This window comes from Anser cygnoides, chromosome 14 (assembly GCF_040182565.1).
Source record: "Anser cygnoides isolate HZ-2024a breed goose chromosome 14, Taihu_goose_T2T_genome, whole genome shotgun sequence".
NCBI lineage: Eukaryota > Metazoa > Chordata > Aves > Anseriformes > Anatidae > Anser > Anser cygnoides.
Window position 1 is genome coordinate 18,980,446 of NC_089886.1, and position 18,645 is coordinate 18,999,090.

The 18,645-nt window shown below is 34.9% G+C and overlaps 2 long non-coding RNA genes across 2 annotated transcripts in view; one reads left to right on the forward strand and one right to left on the reverse strand.

Annotated features, from left to right (window-relative positions):
* Window positions 1-304: 304 nt before the first annotated feature.
* LOC106034361 (uncharacterized) lies at window positions 305-5,853 on the reverse strand. Its single transcript, XR_001205951.3, has 3 exons — window positions 5,718-5,853; window positions 2,236-2,344; window positions 305-420 (listed from the first exon to the last, which is right to left on the reverse strand). It is a non-coding gene; the product is annotated as an uncharacterized lncRNA (long non-coding RNA).
* A 17-nt stretch (window positions 5,854-5,870) lies between these two features.
* Window positions 5,871-18,645, forward strand: part of LOC136786417 (uncharacterized) — a 33,774-nt gene continuing 20,999 nt past the window's right edge. The window contains exons 1-2 of the long non-coding RNA XR_010825004.1: window positions 5,871-6,003; window positions 10,301-10,383. This is a non-coding gene — a long non-coding RNA (uncharacterized lncRNA). The remainder of the gene's footprint in view (window positions 6,004-10,300; window positions 10,384-18,645) is intronic.

The following is an 18,645-nucleotide window of genomic DNA, read 5'->3' on the forward strand; positions in this document are numbered from 1 at the left end:
ACAGCTATATGATATTTATAATAAATAATTATAGTACATATAGCTCCTAAACAAAAATAAACAAAGGCCACATCTTCAAACATCCGATAGTGTGATCTCACATGATGTGGTCAGGCTACACCGCTTTACAGTCATTGATGTTATAGCCTATCCTACAAATTATCAGACAAGCAAATAAATTGATTTGATTATGGTTTGAGGTTAATTTGTTTCAAATAATGTTTTATGGCACAGAGAATGAGTTCAAATATTAGCATAAGACAAATTATAAAGAGACCTATCAAATAGTTAACATGAAATTTGTATTTTTATTAGGAATTAATGCAAATTGCATTAATACATCATATGATAGCACATCCCTTGAAATGTATGTACCACTTGACATCACAGTCCATTTTCGCAGTTGTTCTTATATCCTGACTTTAAAAAAAAAAAAAACACAAGTGAAACCTTTGGCATATGCATCTGTACTTTTTTTTCCAAGTTTATACTTCTTAATGAAATTACTTTTCATGGTTTATGAAATGTTTTGTCATAAAGTAGTCATTTAATTCTTGTGTTTTAATTGTAATGGACTATTATCACTGCTGATTTACAATATATTATCCTCTTACAGGCAAATTTAATCACAGGAGCTCTACTTCCCTCCAAGCTTTACAGGAGAGAAAATTCTGCCATGTATATTATTTAGCAAATAACTGAGTATTTTAAAAGGAGAAAAAAATATCCTGAAAATCAACCAAATAAAATTAAGCTTTTATTTGAGTAGAGAGGAACTTGCAAAGATCTGAATGGTTAGGGGAAAAATAATAATAAAATAAATAAAAAGAGAATAATAGAGTCTTCATGTATCAACATATCCTGGTTTCAGTTAGGACAGAGTTAATTTTCCTCCTAGTAGCTGGTAGGGTGCTATGTTTTGGATTAGGATGAGAAGAGTGCTGATAACGTGCTGATGTTTTGTTACAGAGCAGTGCTTACACCAAGCCAAGGACTTTTCAGCTTCTCGCTCTGTCCTGCCAGCAGGCAGGCTAGGCGTGCAGCAAGAGCTGGGAGGGGACAGACCCAGGACAGCTGACCCAAACTGGCCAAAGGGGTATTCCATACCATCTGATGTCATGCTAAACAATATATAGGGGTGGCTAGCTGGGGTGGGGGGCCGGCTGCTCGGGGATAGGCTGGGCATCGGTCAGCAGGTGGTGAGCAATTGCATTGTGCATCACTTGTTTGGTACACATTATTAGTAGTAGTACTATTATCATTATTATTATTATTTTCCTGTCTTAATAAACTGTCTTTATCTCAACTCACAGGCTTCACTTTCCTGTTTCTCTCCCCCATCCCAGAGAGGGAGGGGGAGGGAGGGTGAGTGAATGGCTGTGTGGCCGGGTTAAACCACAACACAACATCAGAAAATAGTTGGGGAAAAAAAAATGAAGTTGTTTGCATGTTAAAAGAAGAATCAATAAATATAAAAGTTACCTGAATAACATTATCTCAGTTGTCATACCTAGGCAATTTTAACATCAATATTTCAGTCAATGTGAGAAATTTTTTTCATAACCATTTAAAGCTTTTCATAATTCTATTATTTCTTCCTCAGGAAATAGTAAATGATGCTGCCAAGATATTTCAATTTACTTTGTTCAGTAAATCGAACTTTGTTCAGGCTACTCTCTTGCTCCCCTGTGGCTCTTCTCCATTATGCTGATTTTTCTCTAGAAAATTGTGCAAATGCTCCCTTTTTGAAAAGCCAGTTCTGCAGAAATGTGGTTTGGGAGATTTTTAGTTACAAAAATGAGTTACTTCAGATGACTTGGTTTTACTTAGGGAAGAGATTTTTAGCTTTTTTCACCATTTTTATGAGCCAACCAGGCAATTGCCTATATATTAAGACACCATTACCACATCACAGGCTCTCCCAGCTGGTGTGGGCTGTAACCATCTGTGGTTCAGCATGGTACTTCAAATGGACGGCCAGTTTCTCTTTGAAATGTAGCAAAATATGAAGTGAGGAAAAAAGGCATTAGAGGCATCTGCACTGCCTATTTACTCAGTCATAGTTCAAGAAATAATTACTAGAAGTAGAGTTATTACAGTTTAACATATAGGAAGCAAATGTAGGTGCTATTTGCTAGCAAGCTTTGCTGAGCCTTTCTATGCAAAACAAACGCTTTTGAGTAAATATCATCCTGTGAGCAACAGGGGGTCAAGGAATGAGATCTGTTTACATACCATCCTAGATGATAAGTCTTGATTTCACTTGTCCTAGCAGTAAGAGTTTATGTCCTCAGAGAGCATGTATGGCAGCTAGAAAATGATGATTTCTTGAATGCTTCAAAACCTGCCACATTTTGATGGGAGAAAAAAAAAAAAGGAATAAAAATAAGCTGTAAATTTTGAAGTTTAGAGTCAGAAAAGTCATGTCATTCAGGCAACTCAAGTAAAGCCTTCAATTTATTTTCTAAAAATTGCTTTTCAGGGACTGACACGGGCGATCCATGGTCTACAGTACTAAATAAGACGAAGAAAACAAGAAAAAAAAAACAGGAGACAAGATTCTTATCTGAACAAAAGGCATTATTGTGATTGTGTCTTCCTTACACTTACTAGTCCAATGCAAAGGACTATCAACCCTATTTCATTTTCCAGTGCATTCTTGAGTTCTTTTATTGACTGTGACATGTCTTGCATTCTTATGAGTGGGATAGCCAAGTCTTGCTTGGTCTGGTACCACACTTCTAGAGAGCTGCCTCTTTGTTGGCAGAGAGCTGCAGAGCTTTGTTCCCTGCTCAGAGTTTGATGTAGATATAATTATTTTGTGAAATGCAGTAAGCAAGACATGCATACTTTGATCTCTGTAAATACAGCATGACAATTTTAAAAACTCAGGTTCTTTAAGAGACACAACTTTCCATCTTTCACAAGTAAAGACGAATGTATACAACAACTACTGTTCCTAAGCTTTTTGCTATTGCCAATTATGTCAGAAGTAATAGGTTTCTTAACAGAATCAGGAATATTAAATAATGTTTCAACAATTTCTAGCCAATTTCTGGACCTTTAATTGAAGTTGCAGGTAAACATGAGTTTAAATTCAAAGACCATGGGATGGGCACTTGTTCTGTCCTTCTTACTTTGAAGGGAGATGGCATCATCTATAGTAGAGGGACAGTGTGAATATCACTGAGTCAGTACCACCTGAAACCATAACAGTTACTCTCACTGAAGTTTCAGTCAATCCTTATGAAGCTGTTAATTCTTGCAAAGTTAGCAACTTAATAAGTTAGGAGATATATGTAACTGTGTTCATTTGTCTATGAGCTTACATCTGTTCCTAGTGCAGTCTAAAGTGGGCTGTAAGGTAAGTAAGATGTTGTATCACGTCTTGCTACCTGGATTGCTTGTTTGATGCTGAGAAATGCCAATTTTGAATTCATGGTCAGAAGGTAGCTATCATTTAAATATAGCTAATGTTTTAGAATTTTTGTTTTATATGTAACTGAACAAAATAGTTACAGACACACACACATACCAGGATGATGATAAATAAAAAAACAATGTGCCAGGATAGAGCAAATTGATTTTGAATGCTGAGTCAGAGACATGAGCAAATGTTGAATTCTAAATTGAATTGAGAATCAATGAGTTTCATTTAATAACCAAATGTTTGAATGTTACTTATTAAAAGTTCCAGATATCTGAAAAGAGAAAATCTTACAGATTCAAAATAAACAGTAGCAAAAAAGTAAATGCCGTAATTTAAACTCTGTGTTTTCAACATGGCTGATGTTTTTTTTCAGATCATAGCTGACAGAACAGTAAGCGTCAGGAATCTTGTTTCCAATGTGGATTCCAAAGAAGGGTTTATGCCAGTAGTCAAAGATTCTTCTGTTCTCCCTTGCCATGTTTAATCCCTTCCCATTCATTTTGTCTTATTTATTCTAATTGTAGATCCACATCTTCTCTATCTCAGCTTGTCCCACTTAATTTTATTTACCTGTTTACTTAGTGGCTCTGTTTCTCATGCTTTGTAGACTCATCGTTCAGATTATGGTCTAGTCAGCCCACCCATTTGTCCTCTTCCTATATGTGATTATAGTGTCCTCTTGGTGGTACACGGCCAGGACCATGTCCAAAATGAAGATGAAATAGATCTAACTGATTTGAATTTAATTTTGAACATATTTTGCTTGCTTCTGATTCAAATGCGTAGATAAATTCATCATAGTGAAGACCTGCTAGAAAACATTAACTTTACAACGAACATGTAGCAATATAACGCAAAACCAAGTAATTTTCAAAGTTTTGTCTTTTATTGGAAGATATGTAATTTTAACTTTGAACTACAACAGGACTCAAATTATTTGTCCTTCCTTTTAAGTTGTGTTCTTCATTTCAAAGTCTATGTGATGTACTTAGATCAAGGTCATCAGAACTGAGGCTGAGCTTGTGGATTTTTTTTTCGGCAGTGTTGAAAGTATTTTGCTTTATACTTTTATCAAAGAAACATTATAGCCTAGAGTTACTTGGCTATCAGTGGGGGAAAACATTATTTCAAACTTCTTTATGGGGGGAAGTGTAAATAACAGAATAGTTAGTCTGCACTTTTTTGATCAAAATCTCATTTCTGACTTTATCCTAATTAATTTTATTGCCTGTACTTGACTGAAGGCTATGCCTTTCATGGATGATATGTATTATTATTAAATGGAAGGCTTGCCTCTCAGTTTCTATCTCCCACATTTCTGTAAACTACTCAGATCATTGTGGACCAAACTGATATCCTTGCTAAAGACGTACAGGGAAAAACAACCTGCACAGTTCTCCAGAGATTGTAAAATGTTTATAATGAGTAATTAAATCAAGAGTTCTTCTGAAAATATAAATATCATCCAAGATATGTAAGGATTGATTTTTTGGAATTTTATGAGCTGCCATAAATTATTACAGATTTTCAACCTTCAGTATTACGTTTTTTTCAGATGTAGATGAAAACGGCTCTGATATATTCCTACTAGATGTACCATTTTTGAAGCTGAAGATTCAACCAAGTTATGGTACAAGACTAAAATATGTCTGATTTTTTCTTACTCTTCTCTAGATTAGATCCTGAGGTGTCTGACATTTACCTTTGCAGATGCAATTTCATAATTTCTCTACCACTAATCCAGCCTATGGCTGCAATTTCCTGTGTATCAAGTCACCCCGCACATTTGGCTTTGGCAGTTTTTCCTTTGGGAACTTGTGACATCATTTTTTAGAAGTAAAGGAATGTCCTCAAAATTCACAAATTTGATTTTTAAAAACTACTTTTGATTTGATTTGGTAATCAATTGTATGAATAGTAGAAAGAAACTTTTCTCTGTGTAAGGATGTCAAGAAGTACTTTGATAAAGCAGTTTACATGCATATTTAAGTCACTTATGGGATTGGCATACCCTGATGGGAACTAAGTCTGACCTAATTTCTTAGATCACTTCTGAAGCTGTTTTTGTCTCTGCCTACTCACTCCTGTCTTGGATATTAAACTCTTCTGAAGCAGCTTTACTGCTTTTATGCCTCTAAATTCCAGGACATGGGCCTTTCTGGTGGGGAGAAGATCCAATGTTAAACATAACTGAGCTTACAGCTCTGCTTACAGCTATACCTGTGCAGAGAAAAGCAGTTCTGTCACGTATCTCAGTGCCTGAGGTGTGTTGGCAATTTAGTTTTACCTGGAAATAAAAGTCTTTGTGCTGATGAAGAAGGATCTTCCGGGGCCTGAGGTCAGGGGCCACTGGAACGGGGCAATCAGATTTCTTTTCAAAGGTGGGAGGCACTTTGTAGCAGGACATGGGCCATGAGTCAGGCCTCATAACAGTATGCCAAACCCGACCTCTCCCACACAGGCCTGCAGGGAAGGCAGCCTTTGTCTCCTGCTGCTGTGCTGGGAAGCTTGTGGGGAGGCGAAGAGCATAAGCAGCTCTGAGGAAAATCCTGTTGAGGAGCAGCAGAGGAGAGGTAAAATGGCCTACTGGGATCCTCACGCACCAGTTGCAGCCCTCTGCATCTGACAGGGAGAGTGGTGCCAGTGGTGGGAATAACTGAGGTTGGCCACTGGCCACCACACTGGTCCACAGTGAGGGCAGGCTGAGATGTCCCGTCAGCCAGGCAAAAGGCCAACACAGGTGTGGGGACACCATTGCTCAGGCCAACGCTGAGGGCCTGAGGTAAATGTTACTCCGCTGCTTGGGACAAAGGCCCAGGGAGTCTCGCCTCAGGTCTTCTCCACAGAGCCTCTCCTAGCAGTCTGGTTTCCAAGTCCTACAATCCCAACTTCAGCTGTATAGTTAGGATACAGCTATTTGGTGTTTTCAGGGTTTCTCTGCCATTTCAGCCATAACCCAGGCTTATGATGGTGTTCTTGGTCCTTGACATCCTCAGCACCCAATGCTTCTAGACTTGACCTCTGGTAATCAAATTAGGCCTCTGCTACCTTGGTATACCCCCATTCACCACCACCACCACAAAACCAAAACTAAAACACCAAAAAAAACCACCACCACCCACTCAGTGCTTTTAGTACTTTTTTTTTTTTTTTTTTTTTTGACAAGGGACACAAGAAATGCAGTCCGTGGCACCATTTCCCTCAGAATACTTAACTTTTTCTAGTCCTCAGTAACTGCTGCTAAACCAAACAAACTAATGCATAAACAGGCCTTGGATTTCTGTGTCCTGAACATCATTTTAATTTGTTTTTGGTAAGCCTTTGTCTCTCTGGAGACCACTATGTTAAGGTTGTGCATCTTACCAGACTCCCAAAAGCAAGAGTAAGACAACCTGGTCCTGTCCATACTCTTGCAAAAGTGTATATAATGCTTACTGCAAAGACTGTGTATGTATCTTTTAATGGCAATTTTTCAAAATTGTATTTCAGACTGTTATGCATAGAAAAAAAATAAATCTGAATCTACCTTTAACTTACATGTTTGAAGATCATACACTTATATCAGTGTTTAATGTTAGCCCTGGATTGCGCCTATTCACCACAGAAGTTTAGAAGCTTCTATTGGTGGCAGTGGTTGACTGAATATAATATTTGATAATAACAAATCTGACGTTGTAATAAACATCTCATTTGAAGCAATGATAGTAGGCTATTATTCTAAGCAGCCTTAAACTTCCTTGGCTGTAACAAATTATTTAGAATTATTCAGGGTGAAACATACAGGTGAGTTGTTAATGGAGAAGCTGTTACCCCAAAGTACTCTTTTAATCAAGAATTTGAAATGCAGACTGGAGGAGAATTTGATACTATAATAGCACCTTTCATACTGAAGGCATTCTGAAGCAATTTTCAGTAATGAGCTAGATAGTGTGGGTGCTCTGCCTGTGCAGGGAATACAAACACCAATAGCCACAAATTAGTCAATATAAGCTTTCTTACACAGAGATTAGAGTAAGGAAATTTGTTTGACTGGAATGAAGAAAATCGCTTAAGAGACTGCACACCTACCCAAAGATCATTTAAAAAAAAGTATTAGCATTTTCACCTCAACACAAAAAGGAAGTAACTAAGTTAAAGGTTTTTTTGTGGGTATGTTTTCAGCAGTAATTTCTAGTAATTTCCCACCAGTGCTTCAAGCCTCAAAAATAAGACATCTGCATACACCTTCACTTCAAATAATCTAGGAAAACAAACAACAATATAGCTAAAAGCCAGACAACATCATTAGAGGAAAAAAAAAAAAGTTTTTCTCTGAAAACAGAAAACTTCAGAGAGAGAATGTATAATTGAGATGTAGTGATCTTTAATTTTTGTTGTTGTTGTTTCAGTGAACATTTAGGTACTCAACCAATGGCATAAGAGGCTTTCAGTCTCATTTCCTCCAGGTTAGCGGGTGGAATAGAGCAAAAATCTCGCATAAGGTGTCTAAAAGTGATTTTTGTGTTAAGAAAAGGAGAAATAAAAGATTCTGTGTTCTTGTATTAGGAAATCAATAGCCATGCTGTAAAGATTCACATAATGAATGATGTTAGAGAATGGGAGAGAGGAAGTTTCCTGCTTTGGTATATTATACATTGAAATGCTTTGTGTATTAGTGCCTAGGATCAACTGTTTGACAATGAAGTCTCTGAACTATTGATTTATATATCACTGGAAAACATCCTTATAGGTGACGTAAAAGTCTGTAAAAGCTGACGGAGTCATATGAGAGCAATATACTGTACAAATCTACATAAACTTCCACTAGAGAAAAATAATTTGAATATTTGAAAAAAGTTTGTGTCAACCCTAGCTGAAGAAAAAATGGAAAGTTAAAGAAAAGAAGTTGTGATTTACTCTGACTGAAAAGCTGAACTCAGTTTCAAAATGTAACTTTAATGAAAAGAATTCAGAAAAGGTGACATTTGAGTAACAGATAAAGGGATATGAAAATGTTTTAGAATTGGTACTCCTAAGGAAGTAGAAATAAAATTTTTGGTCAGTAAAGCAAAGATTTTGCTACTCCAAGGATCAAAGACTTCTTTCTTAGTTTCTGAAAATGTCAGTAGGTTAACCATGGATTTGAGTGTACAAGTTTTAGATAATAAAAGATAAAACAGACTGACTTCCAAATACAAGAACGTGGGATAGCTACACAGGAAGAATAACTTTATGTACAAGTCACTGGAAAACTGTTTTCTTATTTTGACAAAAATTTCTGATGTCAGCTCAAGCAAAAATCTGGAGCAATTAGAATTTGGTGTATTGGAACACCGGATCCATAATTTCTTTGTTTCCTCTACTTATAAAATTTTCATGTTCAAACACTTCCTGGATTTGCAGGGATAGTGTCATGAGTTTCAGTTAACAAATGTGGATAAGATGTTCAAATGTCACTGTGAAAAGTTATCACTGACAGGCATAGAAATTCAAATACAGAATAACTATGTTGCTTCTCTGACATTTTTATCAAGCTGAGTAAAACGTTCTGGTTCTGACAGTACTTCTTTGTATGTTTGGCTTTAATGACACTCCGTTTTTATTCATATGCTATCTGAAATATATTTTTCCACATTATATATCTTTTAAACTTCTTTCACATTCTTTGACTAGCTCATTGAAGATGAGACAAAATAATGTGGTACCTTATCATGTAAGTGTTGTGCAGTGCAATACCTCTCCAAATGAGCAAAGGGGAACAGATAACCTTCTAGATACAAAAAGTTTAAAGAAGAAAGTGACCAAGAGAGTTATTTGCCAGTCTGTTAATTTTTGTAACAGGAAAACCATTGGCAGTTCCAAGACTTTTTAGAGAATATTCACAGAATCACAGAATTGTAGGTGTTGGAAGGGACCTCAAGAGGTCATCGGGTCCAACCCCCATATTGTTTCATTGCATATCAAAACATTTGATAGGAGAAGCACCATCATACTAAACATTCTGACAATATAATTGTCTGCAATCAAACAGCCTGCTGGAGGAAAAAGGGATCTGAATTTTGAGTAATTAAAAAGATGGTAAATTGCTATCACCTCTATTATTATTATGTTATTATTGTGTCTCATTTTCCTAACTTCAGGCTGGATGAGGTACAAACCCATTTGTGCATTAGCTACATGAACATCTATCTATCATGCTACAATCTTGAAGGATCCAAAATGCTTTCAGGGGAGCATGGGACAGAAAAAGGGGTATTCCCTAAGCAGAACCCAAGCTATTAAACTGCATATTCTGTTAATGTTTTCCATTTTTAATTCTGTAACTTCATAAAACTTGGGGGGGGGGGGGGGGGGGGGGGGCTCTGAATGTTTTTGATTCTACTTACTTCTATTTACATTGTTCTCAAAATTACCTTTCTAGATAATGAGAATTACCTTGTAAATATCCTGTCTTGTTCAAACTACAGCTGCAATAACTTGTTCAGAAACATACTTTGAACTGAGTGTTTTACTTAAAAATTCATCTCGTAAGCACACACTCCGTAAAATATGTAAAATAGTTTTTGAATTGATTTTGGTTTTTATTAATCATGTTTATAAACGTGTATATATGTACACATTAAGGCTGGGAGGACTGATAAGAAACAGTGCATTTCTAAGAACGGCATCATGGTGTTTGCAAATATATCAAAAACTGCCATACTAGATAAGAAATGATTTCCCCAGTACTTCGCTAATATATAAGAAGTTCTTAAACATGCTGTACATTACTGCCTGCCTTATTTGCATTTGTCATTTTCCAGGGCTAGTCCGTTATCAACATCATAGCTTCTGTGGTTGTACTGTTCACAATAAATTACTTTTTTTTCTTTTCTTTTTATTTAACTCAAGGTTATCTAATCCCTCAAGAGCACTTAAGGACAGTAAGACTATGAAGAGACAGAGAACAACAACTGAAGTTCCACCGCAAGCTAGTAAGTTCAACGTTTTCACATTTGGTATTTGCAGTGAAGAGTACAGAAAAGATGTGGAGACTTTGCACCATTGTGCAATAGACTATGACTCATTGCAATCTCTTAACTTGCACTGTGAACAGAACACTGCATAATGGCAAGATAGAAAATTTCAATAATTTTAAGACAATCGTATGTCTAGTTTTTGGGGATAATTCCTTTATTTGTTAAGTATTAAGGGGAGAGAGAGAGTGGCAATTTATCTGGTCAAATCACAGACATTCAAAGATGTTTGCTCTTCAGTTACTAAAGAGGCTTGGAGTGGCTAGCTGAGTCTTATGTATCATTTAAATGTCTGAGTGAAGTCACATCAGTCTCATGCTGTGCATCTAACTAATAATTTGTGATCACAAAAAATAAATTAAAATACTATTTGAAAATTTCTAGCTTGCGTAGGTATAAATAATTGTAAAATCACAAAAGTATTAGCAATGGGAAAAACATGGAACAGAACTAATCTAACATGACTTCAGATACAATGCTTACAAGACAGGATAAATATATTTGTTCTTAAAAAATCAGTAATTGAGGAAGTTACTGCAAACAATAATTGTTATCTTTTCTATTATCATTATTGTTTTAATTTCTCTGAATAGTATCCACACTCTAATATGTACTGTAGTTTTCAAAGTTACAACTAGATTTCAGATCAATCAGGAGATTTCTGTAAGAGTTTTCTGAATGTCACAGGTATTAAAATGTAATTTTTCATTTTTTTAACCAAGTATATCCTTTATCCCTTAATTCCCATTTTCTTTCTCTTTTTTTTTTTTTTTGGCTCCCATAACTAGCTACTGACTATTAATTAAAAATAGATTAGTACAATTTTTGACACCTCATAAAATTACACTTCTGACATAGCTATCTTGTTTAGTCCTTTTTCATTCATCAAAACTGAGATAATATTGGGGGATGATTTAACTATTCTTGCTGACATAACGAGACTTTCTGAAGTGCTTTTTATCTGAAAGGTGGATTCTTTGTAAACATGATATTAAAACATACCTGAAACCCAGTCTCCTGAGAAACACCTCAAAATGTAGTTCTTTCTTCTGCTAAATCCAGAATCGTTGAACAATCTACATCTGGAAACTGATCTACATCTTGAAGCAAACATTATTACTTGTTCTGCTTTAAGTCAAACTAAACATTTAGACAATTTCTAATGGAAAGAAGGTTGGACAGTGTAGTAACAAATTGGAGTCAGGAGTAAAAGCAAAATTAGTTGCTCTGGCACAGGCTCTTGGCTTGTTATGGAGGAAGATGATTACTATAATTAGTGGCAGTGAAGATGTACAATCCTCTTTATGAAATAGCTGTGGATGATCTCCAAAAAATGATTATGGTGGCTGTCTAGCCAAAAGAATATCAAAAGGGGACACCTGTGTTCCAGATAGGAACAGCTGTAAATATGTTGCATAAGCATCACTGCACTCTAATGTACTGTACTTGTTGCTGGAGTCAGCTTGAGATGGAGAATTGGTTCCATCTGGAAGATAATGAAGAGAAATGGACAACATTTAAGAAAAGATCCCCTTTCCTTCACTTTTTCTCCTTATTGTTTTTTATTACATTTGTCCTTTTTTTTCTGGATGGCGGATACAGAAACATGGTCACTGTTCTGGCTAGGAAGGACAATCTATGTCTTTTTCTGGCCATTTTGAAATAGAAAACAGTTTCTGAGATTTCTATTTTATTTTATTTTTTAAAGAGGAAATGAGTTTGATTGTGGTGCACTCTAAAACCTGCTAGCTCAAGACTTTTACAAGAGTAAGGCAGAGGAATGGTTAGGTTTGCCAACTGTAGTGAGGTTCCTGACACTTAAGTCTATTGTCACCAATTTGTTTCTTGACATTTAGAGAAGCAGAAATTTGTGTATGTGGAGAACTGTAATATTGAACTTCCTTTTTATTTTATATGCTACCTAGAGTCCAAATAATGCAAGGGCATATTTGAAAAGTTTTATCTTTGGGTCTGGGAGCTTAAATTCCATGTAATTTATGTATTAGACATTCAAGTCCATTTTTGAAGCTGTGGTTAGGTATCTTATCTGTTTGGGGGGCAGTTATATTGTTTTAAATGTGCAATATTTGCTCAGTCAAACTTGAAGTCTGTCAACAGAGCTGATCTGGTATTAAGTGCAATTTCAGCCAAATTGTCTATTATCCTGCTACTGTAACATAAACTAACAGTCCTATTCATCATATATCTTCCAGCTGTATCTTTACAGCCATTACTGATCACATATATATTATTTTTTACTCTTATGGTGCTGCCAACTATGGAGTACAATGAATGAGGAAAAACTTTGTAATAGTAATGTTACATAAATAGTACTTTCAGAACAGGGAGAGAAATAGTGTATCCAAATGAAGATTAAAGAGAATTTGTGGAGAAGAGCTACCTGAATTGGAGAAAAGTCAGGAACCCTGGGGCTAATGAGCTCATTCTCACAGAAAACACAAGGCAAATTGTGAAATCATGCCCAAAAGTACAGATGATCAAAAGTATATCATTACTTCCACATATGTTTATTTCATGAAATAACAAATAATATTATGCAAAAATAGCTGCAATCATGACTTTAGTAGCAGTGCTGGAACATCCATGTAAATCTAAAAGAAATTATTATGTGAAATGATGTTCTCCTTCTAAAACGAAGAGAAAGTCTGACTTGATGGGTGACAGCAAAGTCTGCTCTTTTTTCTTTAATCTCTTTAAGAGGCCAACAGATACAGCAAAATGTGATCACTTTATAATGGTCTCTTTCACAAAGCAGGGATCTGAGGAGGCCTTATATTTGATGCTCCATTTCCCAAACTAAAATCCCCTGCTTTGACGTTGTTCAAGGTGAGCTTAAATAGGGCAAGAGGCATGCTGTTCTTACAGCTGTATTTGTTCAGGTGCACAGATCCCAACTGCATGTGGCTACCCAGTCCCTATACTAAATGCCAGAAGACAGAAAAAGGAGAAATGTCTAGGGAGGAGAATTCTATTTAAAGGTCCTGCTATTGTTAGTACAGTCACATTGTCCAAATGCATTATAATTAACAGTATCAAACATATGATTTTCTCTTCCTTGCCATGAAAGAAAACAAATTATATCATTCTTTCAGAGTGATAATGTTCAGATTTGGTTGTGTTTAAGAAACAGAGGAGTGTCTTCCTCTTTCTTTCCAATGAACTGCAAGCTTTACCTTCTTTTTTATTCTTTCTTTTTCTGTTTATTCTTCTGTTCTTTTTTTCTCTCTCTTTCTCTCTTTCTCTTTCTCTCTTTCTTTCTCTCTCTCTCTTTCTCTCTCTTTCTTTCCCACTTTCTCTCTCCTCTCTTTCTCTTTCTCTCTTTCTCTTTCTCGCTTTCTCTCTTTCTCTTTCTTTCTCTCTCTCTCTTTCTTTCCTTCTTTCCTTTTTCTTTCTTTCTTTCTTTCTTTCTTTCTTTCTTTCTTTCTTTCTTTCTTTCTTTCTTTCTTTCTTTCTTTCTTTCTTTCAGTTTCTCATAGAGTTCTTATTAAAGGAAATAAATGTTAATAGGATGCTTCTAGCAGTATAATTAAAACTTTCTGGCTTGATTAAAGTCTGCAGACTATCAACTGCTAAACCATAAGAGATTCTGCCATTGGCATTTTGGAATATGCAGTGCATTCAGATGAAATGTCCCAAAGGAGGTTTATTTTCTTCTAAGCAGGCATAATTCATGACAAAAATTGAAGAAGAAAACCATGCAGTGAAATAAAGTAAATAAGATAGTTGTAAGTATGAGTGAGAATTGTTAACATGCAACCAAAAATTCATGCTGTTTCCCAAGACAAGGCATTACATATATATATTTTTTTATATATTCTGTATACATATTTGTATAATCATACCATCTATATTACATGAGATGCTATATAAAAATATAGATATAAATGAAACGCTAAATAAAAATATATGTGCTGTAGACAGCAGTAATATCCGAGCATCTGCCTTGCTTACTAATAAGGCTAAGACACTGAATGGGGTGAATCATGTTGCCAAGAAATAAGTTCTTGTATGCATTTCTGAAAAAGATTTAAGAATGTGGGCATTTCATTGAAAAGGAGGTGGGCAAATATTTGTGTGAAATATGAAATAACAGGTGGGAGGACCTAGGTGATGTGCAAAAAGATTGTAAGTTCTATTATAAATTATCCTTTCATCAGAGAGTGAAATAAATTCCCTGCTGAGGTCAAGGGAGAGTAAAAATTGTTAATTTGTAATAACTTGCAGATGGTAGAAAATTGGTCACAAAATGACAAGAGAATATGATTTTATCATTCAATTCTCTGTAACAGTCCTACTCTTTTTTTTTTTTTTTTTTGTAACCCTGGAATTTGTCCAATTTGCTTTAGAAAGAAAATAAATTCCGATTAACTTTAATTTAGTTGTGTTCATCGTACACAACCTGAGGCTTGAAACATGTTGTTGAAGATTTCATAAGAAAAAAAGAAAAAAGACAACGATAAGATATTTTGATTTTCTTCCCTTCTTTCCTTTATTTTAATTTATTTATTCAGCTCAGGCCTGCAAATTGCTTGGAAATAAGATATACAGTGCATGATACTGACTTGATACTGACTGCATGATAGGTGAAAGTGTGACGCTGTACTAAGTGATTAAATTTAATTGTTGTACTACAATTTTATCTAGAACAATTCAGGTAAATCTCCCTATGCAAGTGTAAGTCATCTCCAACATTTATATGTGTTTGTTTAGGTATGTTCTAACTCAGACTCTAACTCAGTTGGTGGAAGGTAAAGCGGTGAACCACCAAGATATACTGGTTTTAATTCTTCTAAATCCCAAATAAAAAATTCTGTTGCTCGAGTCATTCTTTTGTCATAGCTTTGCACATTCCATTCTGCTATTAGATCTTCTCAATGCTGATCCCAGCATTCTTCTGTATGAACCAATCCCTGCCTCTGGATTCCTAAATCATGGCAGTTTTCAAAGACTTGTCAGGCAAATCTGGAAAAAGCATTAAAAATATTTGTACACAGCCACTCTACAACTGCATGAAAAACCCTTCCTCCTAATATAACTTCAATGTATAACGGGACTATTACAACTGACATGCTGGGTGCACAGACTCACCTTCATTTTCTGCAGAGATGAAATTAGCAGCACACAGGTACATCAAGATCAGCTACCTGGAGCCTTTCTTCATCAGGATGGTGGCCTAATTCAGCTGGCTTTGTGTTAGGCCTTGTTTAGTTTAAAAAAAGAGTTTGTTTTCCAGCATGAATCATACCAAAGCAAGAATAGCGCTTTGGAATGCTTAATAGTCTTTCTCCCACTAATTTTATTTAAAGATATCTCTGGTGATTCAAATTTAACTATCCTTCAACTCTGAAACTTTTTTGCCATATGGGTTTCCCAGAGTTGTTACATAATTTCTCATAAGCTGAAGAAGCTTAGTTATTAACATTACTTGAAGCATTTTTTTAATGACGTGAGAAAAATTAAAAAACAGAAAAAGAAAAAAAAAACTAAACAACTAAAGGAGATTAGGTGTTGGTTATTTTATATTCTCAGAGAGCCACAAGTTTATATACTATCTTCTAAATAGGACATGAGTTTATTTTCCCTCAAGAAGCGAAGCGTCCCTGTAACACTACAGGGAAAACTTGTTTCAAGACAGATCTAAATTCAGAACTATCTAATTTTCAGTTTCTGTGAGGATCGGTGTTTTATAATCATTGTTCATCATGGATTGCTTTCTAACTTATATTTCTACTATGAACATGTGATTCCCTTTTGAGCTTTTGGGGAAATAATGATACTGGGAAAATTGAAATTTTGTTTTTGCTCCATTTTAGGATGTGGATGATCTTAAAAACTGCTGCTTTCTTTTTGTCCTAATACCATCTGTAACTAAACAAACCACTGTAAGAAGTGAAATAAAGGAAAAACAAGTTAGTAGTTTCCACATTTTGAATAGTCATTGCAAAAATGTTCAGACTTTAGTTATGTATTCTACTGAATATGTTGCAGATGGAGCTTTACTTGTAAGTTATCTAACTGTAAAGCAGGGATAAAAAAGTAGTCAATATTTGAACCTGAAAGAATTTTACAAAGAGTATGTGTTACAAATTTCAGGTTATCTATTCATGATTGTTACTTCATTCATTTATCAATTGTCTTTTCTGTTTTCACTGTCTCTGATCTTGCAAGTGATGAAATCAGTGGAAGTGCAAGATGTAGACTAAAGATGCAAACATTTACTGAAAATGGTAGATTTTATAGAAAAACATGAAATCATTTTTTATTGGTCAGAGGCTTCATCAAATTAAAAAAAAAATGCATCCTTTAGAGCAGTTGTGCGACTGAAAAAATGGTATATTAACATTTTCTGTATTTGATAAATTGTTCAGTTGCCTAAGACATTTCAATTAACATAAATATAATGCCTGAAGAATGAACCATGTTGTACAGAAGGGATTGTCAGATAATAGTAAATTGGTACCCAAGAGATTTTGAAAATGAGGAAAAAAAAAAAAGCAAAAATTAATTTGAATTAATTTGAAAAGCAAAAAATAATTCTCTCCAGTTATGATTTTGGAAATATTGTATGTAGGAGCTCAGTTATGAAATTTTTGTTCTGTTGTTTTCATATCCCTTCTCGATTGCTTTTTTCTTTCTGAGGTGAAGTGTTGTGGTCTAGTTAATCTGTTATTTTAAAAATGTTTTAAGACAGGATTGTCCCTGAAAGGTGTAATCACTGTATCCCCCCAGTTTTTTAATCCCTGTCCCCATTTTGCATTACCACTTGCTTTGGCACAAGTGCTTCTGTGCCCATATGGTGATTCTGATAACAGAACTGATTCAATTTACTACTATTATTTTTAACCTTCTTTTTTTTTTCCTCAACCAGCGTAGTTTCCAACTCATTATATTGTTCAGCCATACAGTCTTCTAGTGTGTCTTCTATATGTTCTTGTCACCCTGGTCTTTACACTTTATTTCTACATCATTTTTTGAGTTTGGGTGACAATTATTTACAAGATGGATTTGAACAATCACTTAAAAATGCCTTCTGTTCTGCTTTCAGTTCTTTTAACCATTTCTCTAATGTTCTAAAATTTTCCTTGACTATTGTGGAGGAAATATAACTTATATTCCCATAGACTTTTATTCTTGATTGTAATATTTTAGAACCCATGCCTATGTATATATACTTAGGGATTTTTCCCCCTATGTATATTAATTTGTATTCATACTGCATCTCATCTGCAATTTTATTGCCAAGCCATGTTATGTTGTGAGATTTTTCTGCAGACCTTTGTAGTAAGATTTATTTTTGGTTACTGTGAAACCTTTAGCACAGGAATTTTAGTATTCAGACATTTTTTCAGGTCATATAGATATGTATATAACATCTATAAACATCTATATAACACAGGTGCTGGATATAATAACTCTCTGAGACTGAAATCCTATTGTTATGAACTTATGTAATCGTATAATTTGTTTTTATCTGTGTTTTCTTGTTTAACAAAAATGTCTTCCCTTTTCTCTCAAGATAAAATCATTTTCTTGCAAATGAATGCAAAGACTTTTTGTGTCTTTGCTGAGAACTTAGTGTAGAGTGTTTAGAAGTCCACATATACTATTATCCAGACGATTTCTCCTTTTTTGATATTTACTAATTATTTTAAAAAAACACAAATAGCATTTGTGGGCTGTGAATTTCCTCTGTCAGAGGAAAGATCTTCCCATCTTTTTATGCAAATAATCTGAAGCATATACAGTACATCTGATTACTGCTGTACAAAAGTGTTTTCTGTACAATTGCTTCCTTTTGTTAAAATGAAAAAGCTGGCTTTTTATTCTACTGAAAACCTGTGTTGAATTGTGTTTTTGTGCTGAGCTAAGGGGAAGGATTCTTTTAAAGAGTATCGGTCCTTATTCTGACTTGTGATACTGGTCATGCAGAGATGCATATTTCATTATTTTAAAACACAAATCCCTCTTAGAATTTCTTTACAAAGATATAGAGTGTAGAGATACTACTGTGGCTTACTGCAGTGAATTGAACCTCAGAAGAAGGTGCTACAAAGCAAGCTGGTGATAATCATTTGTTGTTCAAACTGTAGTTTTAAGTTTTAGGCAAGTTTTAAGATTTAGGCAAGAAATGAAGAAATAAGGTTTAGTAATGAAAATGTTTTGTACCATATACTGTATACGTCTGAGAAGATTGGGTGA